Source organism: Onychomys torridus, chromosome 21 (genome assembly GCF_903995425.1).
Source record: "Onychomys torridus chromosome 21, mOncTor1.1, whole genome shotgun sequence".
NCBI lineage: Eukaryota > Metazoa > Chordata > Mammalia > Rodentia > Cricetidae > Onychomys > Onychomys torridus.
The window spans coordinates 4,847,162-4,861,313 of record NC_050463.1 but is presented as its reverse complement, the minus strand read 5'-3'; positions in this window follow the sequence as shown (position 1 = coordinate 4,861,313).

The window sequence follows — 14,152 nt, the reverse complement described above, 5'->3', positions numbered from 1 at the left end:
GGAAACATGAAGTTCATTTCACTCTACAGGTAAAACGGAATCTGAAGGCAGTACTCAGGACAAGGTGCTTTTGCCTGCTCCTTTAAGCACCGGATGAATGAAAAAAAGAAATAAAAAGGAAAGAAAAGGACATGACTACTCCTAGGTGTAGTGGAGAAAAATGTTTATTATAAATATGTGGGAGAGCATAACCAGAGGCAGAGACATCTGAGAGAATCCAGATTGGACATAACCAGACTGACCTGGGCCATGTGTGGAGAAGGAGAGGGTAAGGGACAGAGGAGAAAGGGAACCAGTTGGCCACAGGTCCAAAAGAAGGGTAGATGACTGAAATGTTTGGGTTATATAAAGAAGAGCCTCTGAGGGAAAGGGCAGAACAGCCTCAGGGCTGGGGAGTTCTGGGTAGGGGTTGGGGAATGCCAGCCATACCCTGTAACAGTTAGGGACCCAGGGATGCTGGGAGAACCTGGAGGTCAAGTCCAGCTTTGATATGTTAAATAGATGCCTCAGCTGTTTGTTCCATGTTTGAAACAATACTCTTACCTGTTTCTCACTCCTGAGTATTTGGCCCTGCTCTTTAAGTTCCTTTCTGGCAATTCTCAGTTAATTCTATAAAAATGTAACAGCTGAAATAGAGCAGGTCATTAGCTTATTAAATAATGTGGCTGCTAAGGCAGCAGCCCATAGAAATCATCTTTTACTGATAAAGAGCCTATAAAAATTATGTTTCCACTCAGTGAAATGCAGAGAGATTGTTTGTCCCACATTGTTAATAATTGTCATGTTACTAAGGATCTATTTTCCAAAAGATCCTTTTCTCAAATTTTTATAAAAGTATTTAATGGATATTGTCTAAAGTTACATGTTAAAATCCCGAGCCAGGTGTGGTGGGGCACACCTTTATTCCAGCACTCAGCAGGAAGGGGCAGGTGGATCTCTCTGAGTTCAAAGCCAGCTTGGTCTACAAAGAAAGTTCCAGGACAGCCAGAGCTGTCTTGACACAAAACAAACAAAAACCCTACAGAGATTGCTTTAATGATTTTATAGATGGCTCTTGAAAAGGACAAAAGCATGTTTACATACAAATTCCACATGCTCCACAAAAAAGATTGTACCCACCCACTCTGGGTTACAACAGCTCAAAAGTCTAAACTTGTTGTAATCAATCAGCTTTATTAGATGTTTCTCAGCCACTGAATGTCTGTTTTTTGTTTGCTTGCTTTTGGATTTTTGGTTTTACGAGACAGGGGTTTGAAGCATGATCCTAATTAGTCTTATCAGTAAAAACCAAGAGACAGATATCAGGGTGAAAGCAGAAAGATCAGAGAAGCAGAGCAGCAGCCACTAGACATTTCTTTCCTTTAAGATTCCTCTTACCTAAAAGGGTAGAGATCCTGTCTCTGCCCCACCTTATCACTTCCTATCTCCTGTCTGTATAGACCTCCAGACCTCTATGGTTAACTAGTGGCTAGCTTTACCTTCTGATCTCCAGGCAAGCTTTATTTGTCAGAACACAAACAAAATATCACACAGCATTTCCCCCTTTTTGTCTAAATAAAAAGCGAAGGTTTGTTTGTTTTTTGTTTTTTGGTTTTTGGTTTTATGAAACAGGGTTTCTCTGTAGCTTTGGAGGCTGTCCTGGAACTTACTTTGTAGACTAGGCTGGCCTCGAACTCACAGAGATCCACCTGCCTCTGCCTCCCAAGTGGTGGGATTACAGGCGTGCGTCACCACCACCTGGTGAAAAGTGAAGGTTTTAACTAGCCTAGAAAAGCTATATACAATAAGCATAATAACTATACAGATTGTACATATATTATACATTATAACATATATGTAATAATTACATTAACAATGTCTAGTCCATTAGCAATTGACACAATCAGAAGAAATACTTCATAATCTGTCCTATCTTGGTAAGTCCAAAGTGTTGTACCTAATTTGGTTTCTATCTTAATTTGCATTACCAACTCAACACTATCTTTTTTTTTTTTTTTCTTGGTTTTTTGAGACAGAGTTTCTCTGTAGCTTTGGAGTCTGTCCTGGACTAGCTTTGTAGACCAGGCTGGCCTCGAATTCACAGAGATCCACCTGCCTCTGCCTTCTGAGTGCTGGGATTACAGGCGTACGCCACCACTGCCCTGCTAACACTATCTTTTTATGTCTCTCAACATTATACACTTTATATTCCTTTTGTGAGTGTCTTTTCTGACTTTGTTAAAAAGGAAACTATAACTATAACTATCTAGTCTTCCTCACCATCAGAGACCTGGGAAGGATATAATATTACCCGAATAAACAGAAGTATAGAGCAAACAACTTCCAAAAATAAGAATGACAGAAAAAGCTGGCTGCCTGGACAGTAACCCAAAGGTCCTCTGTAATGTTGGGACTTCCAACATTGGCCAGAGGATTCTGAGAGGTAGGAAGTGACTATGTCTGGTTACTCCTCTGATTCTCTGATCTTTCAGCATTCACCTTGATATCTAAGTCCTAGTTTTAATTGATCAGACTAATTAGGATCAGGCTAAAGTGCTGAACCATCTCTCGTCCCTTTTTATTTCTGGTGCATAAATAGTATACTTCTAATGGCAGATGACAGCCTTTGTGTACCAGTGTTCTCCTTCTACCATGTAGGTCCTGAGGACCAAATCATGTTCATCAGGCTTGGATGCATGTACCTTTACATGCTGAGCCATGTCGGGACATCCACTGAGCCTGATCTTTTTTGTTTGTTTGTTAATCATTGTTTTGGAGGTTTTGTTAAGGGAAGTTTTTTGTGTGTGTATATTAAGACAGAGTCTCGCCAGGCGGTGGTGGTGCACGCCTGTAATTCCAGCACTCAGGAGGCAGAGGCAGGTGGATCTTTGTGAGTTTGAGGCCAGCCTGGTCTACAAAGCTGGTCCAGGACAGGCTCCAAAGCTACAGAGAAACCCTGTCTCGAAAAATAAAAAAAAAAAGGGGGGGGGGAGACAGAGTCTCTCAGTTACCTAGGTTGGCCTAGAACTCAAGGTAGCCCTTGAACTCCTGCCCCTTGACCTTAGCCTCCTAAGTATGTGGAGAACAGACCTAGACCAAGGGAGGAAGCCAGGGCACAGAGAGGCTGAACTATGTATCTGGATACACACAGCTAGTAGCCAGATATTCATAACAAGATCAGAATGTTCCTAGGGTCAGGTTGAAACCCAGAACCTCCCTTGAGGTGTGTAGATGTAACTGGCTTGTTAAATAAGAAACACAGAACCAATTGCAGAGTTAAAAACCACAAGGTCAGAGCAAGAGCAGAAAACCTTACCCTTCACTGCTCTGCTGTTCTTCCTCCCCGCCAGAGAGCTACCTCTCTGTGTCCTATCTTTTTTATAGATTTTCTGTTCTGTTTTCTCATTGGTTGTAAACTCGTCACTGCCTGTTTGTACAGACCTCCAGGTCTTCCATGGTTGCTATTGAGATTAAAGGCCTGTGTCTGCCATGCTGGTTGTGTCCTTGAACACACAGAGATCTACCTAGCTCTGCCTCCCAAGTGCTGGGATTAAAGGCGTGCACACTACCACCCAGTTTCTGCTCTGGCTTGCTCTGACCTCAAGGCAACTTTATTAACATATAAATAAAATCATATTTCAATACAAATAAAATATCACTATAGAGGTGGAATGCCACTTCAGTGCAGAAGGATGGGAAGAGGCCCAGGATTCAATCCCCTTTGGGGTCAAAATATCCTGAGAGTCTCAGTGGGCTAGGGCCACAAATGCAGTGGGAGGCATTGTTTATGAAGAGAGAGATATACACTACCGAGGCCATGGTCATGGCTTAGTTGCAGCTTCAGTGGCCTCACATAGAGGGTGAGTGAGCATGCCAGGGCCAGAGCTGTGCCCAGGAGTCCCTGGAAAATGATGAAAAGGAGGCTTCCCTCCTGCTCACTGGTGGGGCACATTCAGCTGAGATTACACAAAACTGAAGAACCTCTTAGATAGCAAGGTTTTGCAACATTCTTCCACTTCTCACAGAGGCTTTCTAGTGAGAACTTACTCAGGGTCAGAGAATCTGAGCTCGGTTTATCTAGCAGGGTTGCATAAGGGGATGATTTGATCACAGACAGGCATGGTTACCAGGTGTTTGGAAGGGTCTACACTTGTCTGTGCAGTGTGCTTTGAAAAGGGGAGGTCTCAAAAGGGGGAGGTCTTTTGCCCCACTTCTTGGCATTGCTATCAAAAGCCCTTTTGAATAAAAGGAAAAGGCCATTGGGTGGTGATCCAAGCCCTCCCGAAGCTATCCTGTGTTTCTGTCTTTCTTCTCATCAACTAGGTCTCTAATATTTTCTTATCCCTCTTTCATAAGAACCCTTCAAAAGGTGAGAACTGGCCTCCCACAGGGAAACTGAGGCACAGAGAAGGAAGACAGTCTTGGCTAGAGCAATTCTGTGTTTTGATGTTCCAACTGGTTATTGTAACCATGGTAACAAGTGTGGTGCACTTACATCTCTGAATAACAGGCACAGGGAGGTGATGTCACTCACAAAGTCACAAGGCAGTAGTAAATGGGTCATAAGCCAGGATTCGAACCCAGTTTCCCATATGTGCCCTTATAAAGATTTAAAGATGGCATGTATTTGTTAATATAGGGGTGGGGGCATGGATGTGTGGAGGTCAGAGGACAACTTACCTGAAACCATTTTCTCTTTCAACCATTTGGGTCCCAGAGATGTGTCTCAGGCAGAAAAACTTGGCAGTAAGTGTCTTTATCCTCAGAATCATCTCACTGGCCCCCAGTTGTATCGTTTTGTGTGTGTTCTTTGTGTGAATGTGCATGCATGGAGGTCTAAGGTCAATGCTGGGCATCCCATTAATTAATATAAAAATCCAAGTTGACTTTATGGGTTACTGGGCATGGCCAGGCATCTCTGCACTCCAGTGTTTGCCAAGATGTGCCAACAGAGAACATGTGAACAGGGGAGGCGTGGTGGCTGTCTGTGAATGTCCAAACAGACAAGGCATTTGCTCATCGGCAGACCAGACAGTGTCTGGTTTCTCTGTGCTGTGAGTAATCAGGGCCATGAGCCATTAAAACTTTATTGACAAACATAAGAATGTGAGTTGGAATCACTTCCATGGTCACAAAATAATTTTTTCTTTGGACTTTTTCCTTTACTAATGTTAAAACTATGAGGAACATTTCCAGCACCTGGGTATACACATACAAGTTCTGAGTCGGCTCAGCTCCTGTCTTAAATCTGTGACCCTGTACCACACTGGCTGGTGAAGTGGCTCTTTGTTCCTCCCTGCTCAGGGTGGCTGCCCATGAAGCCCCTGCCCCTTCCAGATTCCAGAACTTTCCAAAGAAGTCTTTATGCCGAAGGAAACTTTGAAGTTTCAGCAGGCTATCCTGGCCAGCTCTGAGGAGGAGGCACTGTGTGACCAAATGACAAGCTTGCTACAGAGAATGGAGGTACTGGCTCTGTGGGACAGGGTTGGTTGGACAGACAGAACAGTCAAGGTACAAACGGGATAGCTTGCTAGACAGGTTCCTGTTTCAGCTATCTGCAGTCACTGAACCTGGGGTTTTGATTCAGGTGGAGGGGTGTGGTGTGGGTGTGTTTGCTATAGATGCAGCTGATGTAGGCCCAGGGCCACTGAGGACAGAGCTCAGCCATTCAGTCTCCATCCTTCAATTCTGCAGTCTGAATCCATAGGGACCACCTTCTCTAGCTGGCAGGGTGATTAAAAAGACTTGTCATGCACAGGGAGACCAGTCTGGGACTTTATCAGTGGTGTTCTGCTGACCCCATCATACCATGGCTCCCTACACTCTGGTCCCGTGATTCCCATCACTCCAGTGACTGATTTGTTACATCTTCTATTAGTCCACCTGTATGACAACCATCCACCCAGGATTATAAGTGCATAGTGAAGGGGAAATATAACCAGTATGGAACACTTGGTGAGGGCAAGTGTGGGGCAGGTGGGCTCAGAAGATAGTTTGAGCTTCTGGACCCAAAACTTAGTTATGGCAATAAACATGAGTGCAATGCAACATTTAAACAATCCAGAAAATGTATTTGCTGCTCATGCTGCATAGAATATCCCGATGAAGAATTTGGGGGCATTTCTTAGGGGTGAAGCCTCTGCCTAGAATCCCCAGTGAGGTGCTTGGGGCATGCCTTAGGCACTGAGCCCCTGTGTAGTATCACTCAATGATCTCTTGGGAGCATGGTCAGTGGTGGAGTTCTGTAGGCTCTACAGGCAGTGGATCTGGGACAATGGAGCTGATATTTTTGGTGGACTAAACTCTATATAGTAGTCAACTTAATTTCCAGCACCAGAGAGTATATACTCTGAAGTGTTAAGAACTATAACATGAGTAAAGTTCTCATGAGTTCAAGCTGTATATGATCAAGGACAAGCCACAGGTGGCAAGAACATGTTTTCCCATAGAGGCATGAACATTTGACTGGATAACAGCTGCAAGCAATAATAATTAATTCAAAGTAAATGCCCTCCTATCAGCCACCCTTGGCAGGAGCACAAAAACACATTTGAGAGCATGTGTTTTGAAGAATCTGAGGTCCCAAGACCCTTGTTTTCTTGGCATGTTCTCATAAACACTCAGAAATCCCACATGACTCCAATCCTGGACCGTGTTTTGACAAGCATGAGTCATCCACTTATGCAAGATCTACTTATCGAAATTGCCTATGCATGGTGAGTATCAATCAGGTTTTTTAAATTTGACTGTGAGGGGATAGGTGCCCTTTCCACTGTGAGGCAGGTGGATATCTCCACTGCAGTTCAGCAATGGTCTGTGTACATTAGAGACAGTGTACCCAGGAGGAAGAAGATGATGTGTCTACTGAGTGCAGGAAGACTGCAGAGCCAGGTGCAAGATCTAGTACAGTGCCAATCATTGCAGATCCGGGAGAGTTCTGTGCCTGGGAATGAAACTCATGTCTTCTTCAAGAGCAATATCTGACCTTCACTGCTGAGCTCTCTCTCCACTCCTAAACTTGACAGATTATCAGAATTTTGTGTGTGTGCATGCAGATGTTCACACTGAAAACTGAGTGTTCAGAGAGTTGAGGCTGGATTGAAAGTCTGTGTTTGGGCGCTGGAGATGATTCAGTAGGGATGCTTGCTAGATTTGGTCAGCTTGATACAATCTACAGTTAGATTGGCATGTAGGCAAAGATTGCTCCCTTTCATTACAAATTATTTACTCAGATTGCCTCCTTTCATTATAAATCTGTGTGAGAGCAACCACTACAGAGTCAGTACTAGGCTGTCTTGAAATCTCTTCTCCCAATGCCATAAATCCAAACCTCTTATATTTAGCCTCCTTCAGAAAGCAGGGCCAAAAGTGACCACATTCTTTGTCAAAATACCACTGGCATGGTCTCTATGGCACTTACTCATTTTCTCTTCTAAAAGCTCTTGAGCAGAACCATCCTTGTCTACATTTGTCTCTGCACCACTCCCTCCAAGCTCTTTCTAATATGGCCCACTATCCCTCCCTTAAAACATTCAGACACTTTCTTAATCCAAAGTGCCGGAGTCCACAATCCACCAACAAGCAGCATGGTCTGACCTGTCACAGCTGTACCCTGTTCCCTGCACCAGTTTCTGACTCAGTCAGTGTTCTCTTCCTGTGAAGAGACAGCATGACTAAGGCAAGTATTTTAAAGGAAAGCATTTCATTACAGTTTCAGACGTTTATTCTATTATCATCATGGTGGGGAGCATGGCAGCACCCAGGCAGACATGGTAGCTGGTAGTTCTATATCCAGATCCACACGCAGCAGGAAAAGAGAAAGGCAGTGGTCCTGGCTTTGGACCTTTGAACCTCAAATCTCACCCCCAGTGATAGACTTGCTCCCCCAAGACCAGACCTACTCCAACAACACTTTACCCCCTAATCCCTCCTTAGCACCACTCCCTGATGATTGAGCTTTCAGACCTAAGGACTAAGGGAGGCCATTATCATTCAAAACACCACATTACCTCTATTTTTATTTCATTTTTTGTACAGAGGTCACTAATTTGTGTTTCCTACAAAATTTCTGATGTCTCTCATTCACTAAAAACTTCTTTTGATTTTCCACAAATGGTTATTTATTTCTTTTTAGAGCAAGTTGTCAGGTAGGTGTCTTAGTTTTTGTTTATTTGCTCTGTTGAGACACCATGAAAAAATACCTATTAGGGAGATAACAGTTTATCTGCCTTACACTTCCATATCATCAAAGGAAGTCAGGACAGGAACTCAAACAGGGCAGAGACATGGAGGAAGGAGCTGATGCAGAGGCCATGGAGGGTGCTCCTTATTCTATTGCTCCCCATGACCTGCCCAGGCTACTTTTATATAAAACCCAGGAACACTAGGTTTGAGATAGCCCCACTGAATGAACTGGCTGTTCCCTATCAATCACTAATTAAGAAAATGCCTTACAATCCTCCTTACTACCTGATCATGCAGAGGGATTCTTTTTCAATATAGGTCCTGGTTCCCAGGAGATTTCAGCATGTATCAAGTTGACACCAGACAACCCAGCCCATTAGGCCAGACATGCCTTGTCATTGGGAGTTGCTTTGAACACCTCAAACTGCCTGTGCCACTCAGTGCTGGGAACACAGGAATGCAGGTCAGTGGGAAGAAGAATCAGACAAGGGAATGAATGTCCTCATAAAGTCCTGGCTTTTGTTGTGGAGTTGCAAATGCATAGGGACCTGTGTAAGAATCAGAGTCCATGTCTACTTGCAAGCTGGTATAGTCAATAAAATTAATTTTTGATGAAAAACTTCCAAATAATCTATTGGTGAAATTATTAAGGCCACTCCATGTAGTTAAAAGGGATGTTTATTTTTGGTCATTATATGATGATTGGCCATTAGTTTACAAGTCTTAATTTTCTTTATCAATTTAAAACAATCTAGAGGAAGAGCAGGCCGGAGCCACAGAGGCAGGCAGGGGGAGCAGTGGGGCGGTGGCCCAGAAGCAATTGTAATAAAAACCAGAAACTAAGCTACCATCCGCTGAGGAGTTAGTGAAAACAAGCTCCTAATCAAGAGCTCAGAACAGTGACACCTTTAATACCAACACCTGGGGAAGGAGACATCTCTGTGGGACGATACCAGAATGGATCTACATACTTTCTGAGGCCAACCTAGGGCCAAGCTGCCAATCCTGGGAAATCCAACCACTTGAAGGTGTTACTGAGACTACCTTACTCAGCTGAAATCCATCTGGGAGAGGAATCAGAAACCTACAGTTTGCAGTCTGAGAAAACAAGAGCAGCTGAGTTGACGAAAGAGCAAAACATGACCTGAGAACACAAAAGAAGTCACCGCCCAGCCACCGAACCAGATCACCAGAATCATAAGTATACACTTCACCTACTGAGAACAGGTAAGCTCCCATTTCCAGACCAGCAGATCAGGTGTCTAACTCCTAGGCCCTACCGATTGGAGTCCCAGTGACCAGACAGCTACCTTTCCCTGCTCTCCAACTCCAAAGACCCCCCAAAGCCCCCCAAAAACAAACAAACAAACAAACAAAACCTAACCCCTAAGAACCTAACAACCACTGAAACCATAAGCACGCCCTATACCAACAGGGAACAACTGCTCCCAAAGACAGAACCCACTAACACTGATTTGACTAAGCTGATCCCAAAGGAAACAGAGACCAACAGCACCAATTTAACAAAGAAATCCTAGTGAGCCAAGACTAACGATTAGAACAAGAGAGGCACCTTCAGACACAGACACTGCCTGCACTGAACAGAGGAAGAGATGAGTAGAGGCCAGTGCAAAAACACAGGCAACAACATGAAGACCTATATGACAATGTCACAACCTAGTGATTCTACACCTGCAAGACCTGAACACACCAAGTCAGAAGAAACAGAAGAAATCAACCCTAAAAATGACTTTAAGAAGATGATAGAGGATCTTAAAAAGGAAATGAAAAACTCCCTTAAAGAGGAAATAAAAAATTATCTTAAAGAGGAAATGAAAAACTCCATTAAAGAGGAAGTGAAAAACTCCCTTAGAGAGGAAATAAAAAAATTCCCTTAAAGAAATGGAAGAAAAAACAAACAAAAAATTGGAAGAAATCAAAGAAAGCCAAGAAAAAGTAATTAAACAGATGAAGGAAACAATCCAAGATCTGAAAAATGAAATTGAGACAATAAAGAAAACACAAACTGAGGGAATGCTGGAAATAGAAATCCTGACTAAATGAACAGCAACTACAGAAACTAGCATAACCAACTGAATGCAAGAGATTGAACAGAGAATCTCGGACAACGAAGACACAATAGAGAAAATAGATGTATCAGTCAAAGAAAACACTAAAAACAAAAAAGTCATAACACAAAACATCCAAGAAATTTGGGACACCATGAAAAGACCAAACCAAAGACTAGTAGGTATTGAAGAAGGAGAAGAATACCAACTCAAAGGCACAGAAAACATATTCAACAAAATCATAGAAGAAAACTTTCCTAACCTAAAGAAAGAAATACCTATGAAGATACAAGAAGATTACAGAACACTAAATAGGCTGGATCAAAAAAAAAAAAAGTCCCCTCACCACATAATAATCAAAACACTAAACATACAGAACAAAGAAAAAATATTAAGTGCCACAAAGGAAAAAGACCAAGTAACATATAAAGGCAAACCCATCAGAATAACACCATACTTCTCAATAGAGACTATGAAAGCTAGAAGGTCGTGGACAAATGTTATGCAGACACTAAGAGACCATGGATGCCAATTCAGACTAATATACCCAGCAAAATTCTCAATCACCATAGATGGAGTAAACAAAATATTCCATGATAAAACCATATTTAAACAATACCTGTCCACAAACCCAGCCCTAGAGAAAGCACTAGAAGGAAAAATCCAACCTAAAGAAGCTAAACACACCCATGAAAACTCAGGCAATAGATAATCCCACACCAACAAACACCAAACAAAGACAACACAACATGACCACAAAAATAACAGGAACTAACAATCACTGGTCATTAATATCCATCAATATCAATGGTCTCAACTCACAAATAAAAAAGACACAGACTAACAGAATGGATAAGAAAACAGGATCCATCCTTCTGCTGCATACAAGAAACACACCTAACTTCAAAGACAGACACTACCTCAGAGTAAAGGGCTGGGAAAAGGCTTTCCAAGCATGGACCTAAGAAACAAGTGGGTATAGCCATCCTAATATCTAATAAAGTAGACTTCAAACTAAAATCAATCAAAAGAGATCAGGATGGACATTACATATTTATCACAGGAAAAATACACCAAGATGAAGTCTCAGTCCTGAACATTTATGCCCCAAATACAAAGGTACCCACATTTATGAAAGAAACATTACTAAAGCTTAAATGCACATCAAACCCCATACATTAGTAGAAGGAGATTTAAACACACCACTCTCACCAAAAGACAGACTGAAACTCAACAAAGAAATAAAGGACCTAACAGACATTATGACTCAATGGACATAATAGATATCTACAGAACATTCCATCCTAACACAAAAGGATATATCTTCTTCTCAGCACCCCATGGAACCTTCTCAAAATTTGAACACATGCTTGGTCACAAATAAATCTCAACAGATACAAAAACATTGGAATAACCTCCTGTATCTTATCGGACCACCATGCCTTAAAGTTAGACTTCAACAACAACAAAAATTATAGAAAGCCTACAATCTCATGGAAACTGAACAATGCTCACCTGAAACATCAATGGGTCAAGGATGAAATAAAGAAAGAAATTAGAGATTTCCTAGAATTCAATGAAAATGAAAGTACAACATACCCACACTTATGGGACACTATGAAAGCAGTGCTAAGAGGAAAATTCATGGCTCTGAATGCACACATGAAGAAGATGGAGAAATCTCATACCAATGTAGTAACACCACAGCTGAAAGTGCTAGAACAAAAAGAAACAAACTCACCCAGGAGAAATAGATGCCAGGAAATAATCAAATTGAGGGCTGACATCAACGAAATAGAAACCAAGAGAACAATACAAAAAAAAAAAAAAAATCAATGAAACAAAGAGTTGGTTCTCTGAAAAAATTTTGTGGCTTTGCTGTTGCTTCCAAAGTTTAAAAAGAAGATATAGTAATAAAAATAGGATTCATTGGGACTAAGAAATGTCACAGGGGCCACCCTTTTCCAGGAACAGTCAGAGCTGCTCCTGGCTTTCTTCCTATGCAGGTTTCTCCTGCCAGTGTTTTCCTGAGATGGAGGTGCCAGTGGTTCAGTGTTACAGTCATGAGTCAATAGGATCTTATGTATGTATGTATGTATGTATGTATGTATGTATGTATGTGTCTGTCTGTCTGTCTGTCTGTCTATCTATCTATCTATCTATTTATCATTTTTAAAGCAAGGAAACTGAGGTGAAACAACACATTGGGCCTTTTTTCCAATTTTTTTTTTGTCTCCTTTCCATTTCTGTCTCGGAACAACTAGTGTTTCATGCACTCCAACTTTCTGTTAACTAGACTCTATACTCAAGTTCCTTACTTGAAATGTTTCCTCCTGCTATATCCTTTGTACATTTACAGTCCTTCCATAAAATTCGTTCAATTTCACATTAGATCTCACTTTTTAAATAAATAACTACCTGTATTAATTACCTGACTTGATAATTCCACAAATGTTTGCTTGTATGGAAACATCAAATTGCCTTCCATATGTAAAACAATTTTTTAATTAACATTTTCTCATTTATTTTAAATACCCACTACAGTTTTCTGCTGTGGATATCGCTCTGTACAAATAAAATGCTGTTTGGCCAGTGGCTAGGCAGGAAGTATAGGCGGGACAAGAGAGAAGAGGATTCTGGGTAGTAGAAGGCTGGAGAGAGACACAGCCAGCCGCGGCCATGAGAAGCAACATGTAAAGACACTGGTAAGCCATGAGCCATGTGGCAAAGTATAGACTAACAGAAATGGATTAATTTAAGATAGAAAAGGTAGATAACAAGCAGCCTGCCACGGCCATACAGTTTGTAAGCAATATAAGTTTCTGTGTGCTTTCTTGGTTGGGTCTGAGCGACTGTGGAACTGGCGAGTAAGAGAGATTTGTCCTGACTGGGCCAGGCAGGAAAACTCTAACTACAGTTTTCCTCCCTTATCTCCGCCTTTTATCTTCCACCTACCTCCCGTCTATCCCATTCCCCATTCACTGCTTCTCTGTCTCCACTCAGAAAGGGGTAGGCCTCCCATGGTCTTAAAAAAGCATAGACATCAAGTTGAGGCAGGACTGAGCTCCTCCCCCTACATCAAGGCTGACAGGATCTGAACAGCTGCTACTTTATTAAAGAAGACTACACTTTCATACTCTACAATTGCACAAAGGAGTACATGGGAATGGGAGGAAGGGGGCTTGTGTGCTGGGTTGGGACTTGTGAGTAGGGATTGAGGGAGATAGCATGGACTATGACAAGTTAATAGACACCACAGTCATATGTCAATGGAAGGGCAGCTAGATCCTCTTGTCAGAGAGGAGAATGGCTCCCTATATAGCAAGTAGGAACTTTCTTGAAGCCCTTGTGGAAATGTCAACTTTTGTTTTAATGCCTGATCTTGGGAAAAGGACTTTCTCAAGTGACCATCCCTTCTATTATAGAATGTTGCTTAGTTTATCCGATAGCTAATGCTTAAAGTTAACAAAGACAAAGCTAGACAAATACTACTGTGAACTGAGAAGACCTTAGGAAATTATATGTGGTGATATTTTATTTGTATGTTAATAAATAAAGTTTGTCTGGAGATCAGAGGTCATAGCTAACCATTGGTAGCACATGCCCTTAATCAGATCACATGGCAGGCAGAGTCTCTGTGTGTTCAAGGACACAGCTAAGCATGGTGACACACACCTTTATTCCCAATACCAACCATAGAGACCTGGAGGTCTGTATATACAGGCAATGATGAGGAAGTGAGGTGGCTGGGCTTAGAACCAATGAGAAGGCAGAACAGCAAGGCAATAAAAGCACAGGTTAGACAGGAAGAAGCTCTCTTGGGAAGCTATTTTGAGGTGGTTGGCACCTTAGCTAAGCTAAAGTTAGTTGGCGGCTATTGCCCTGATCTCTATGGCTTGTACCTCTGTATTTGGCTCTGC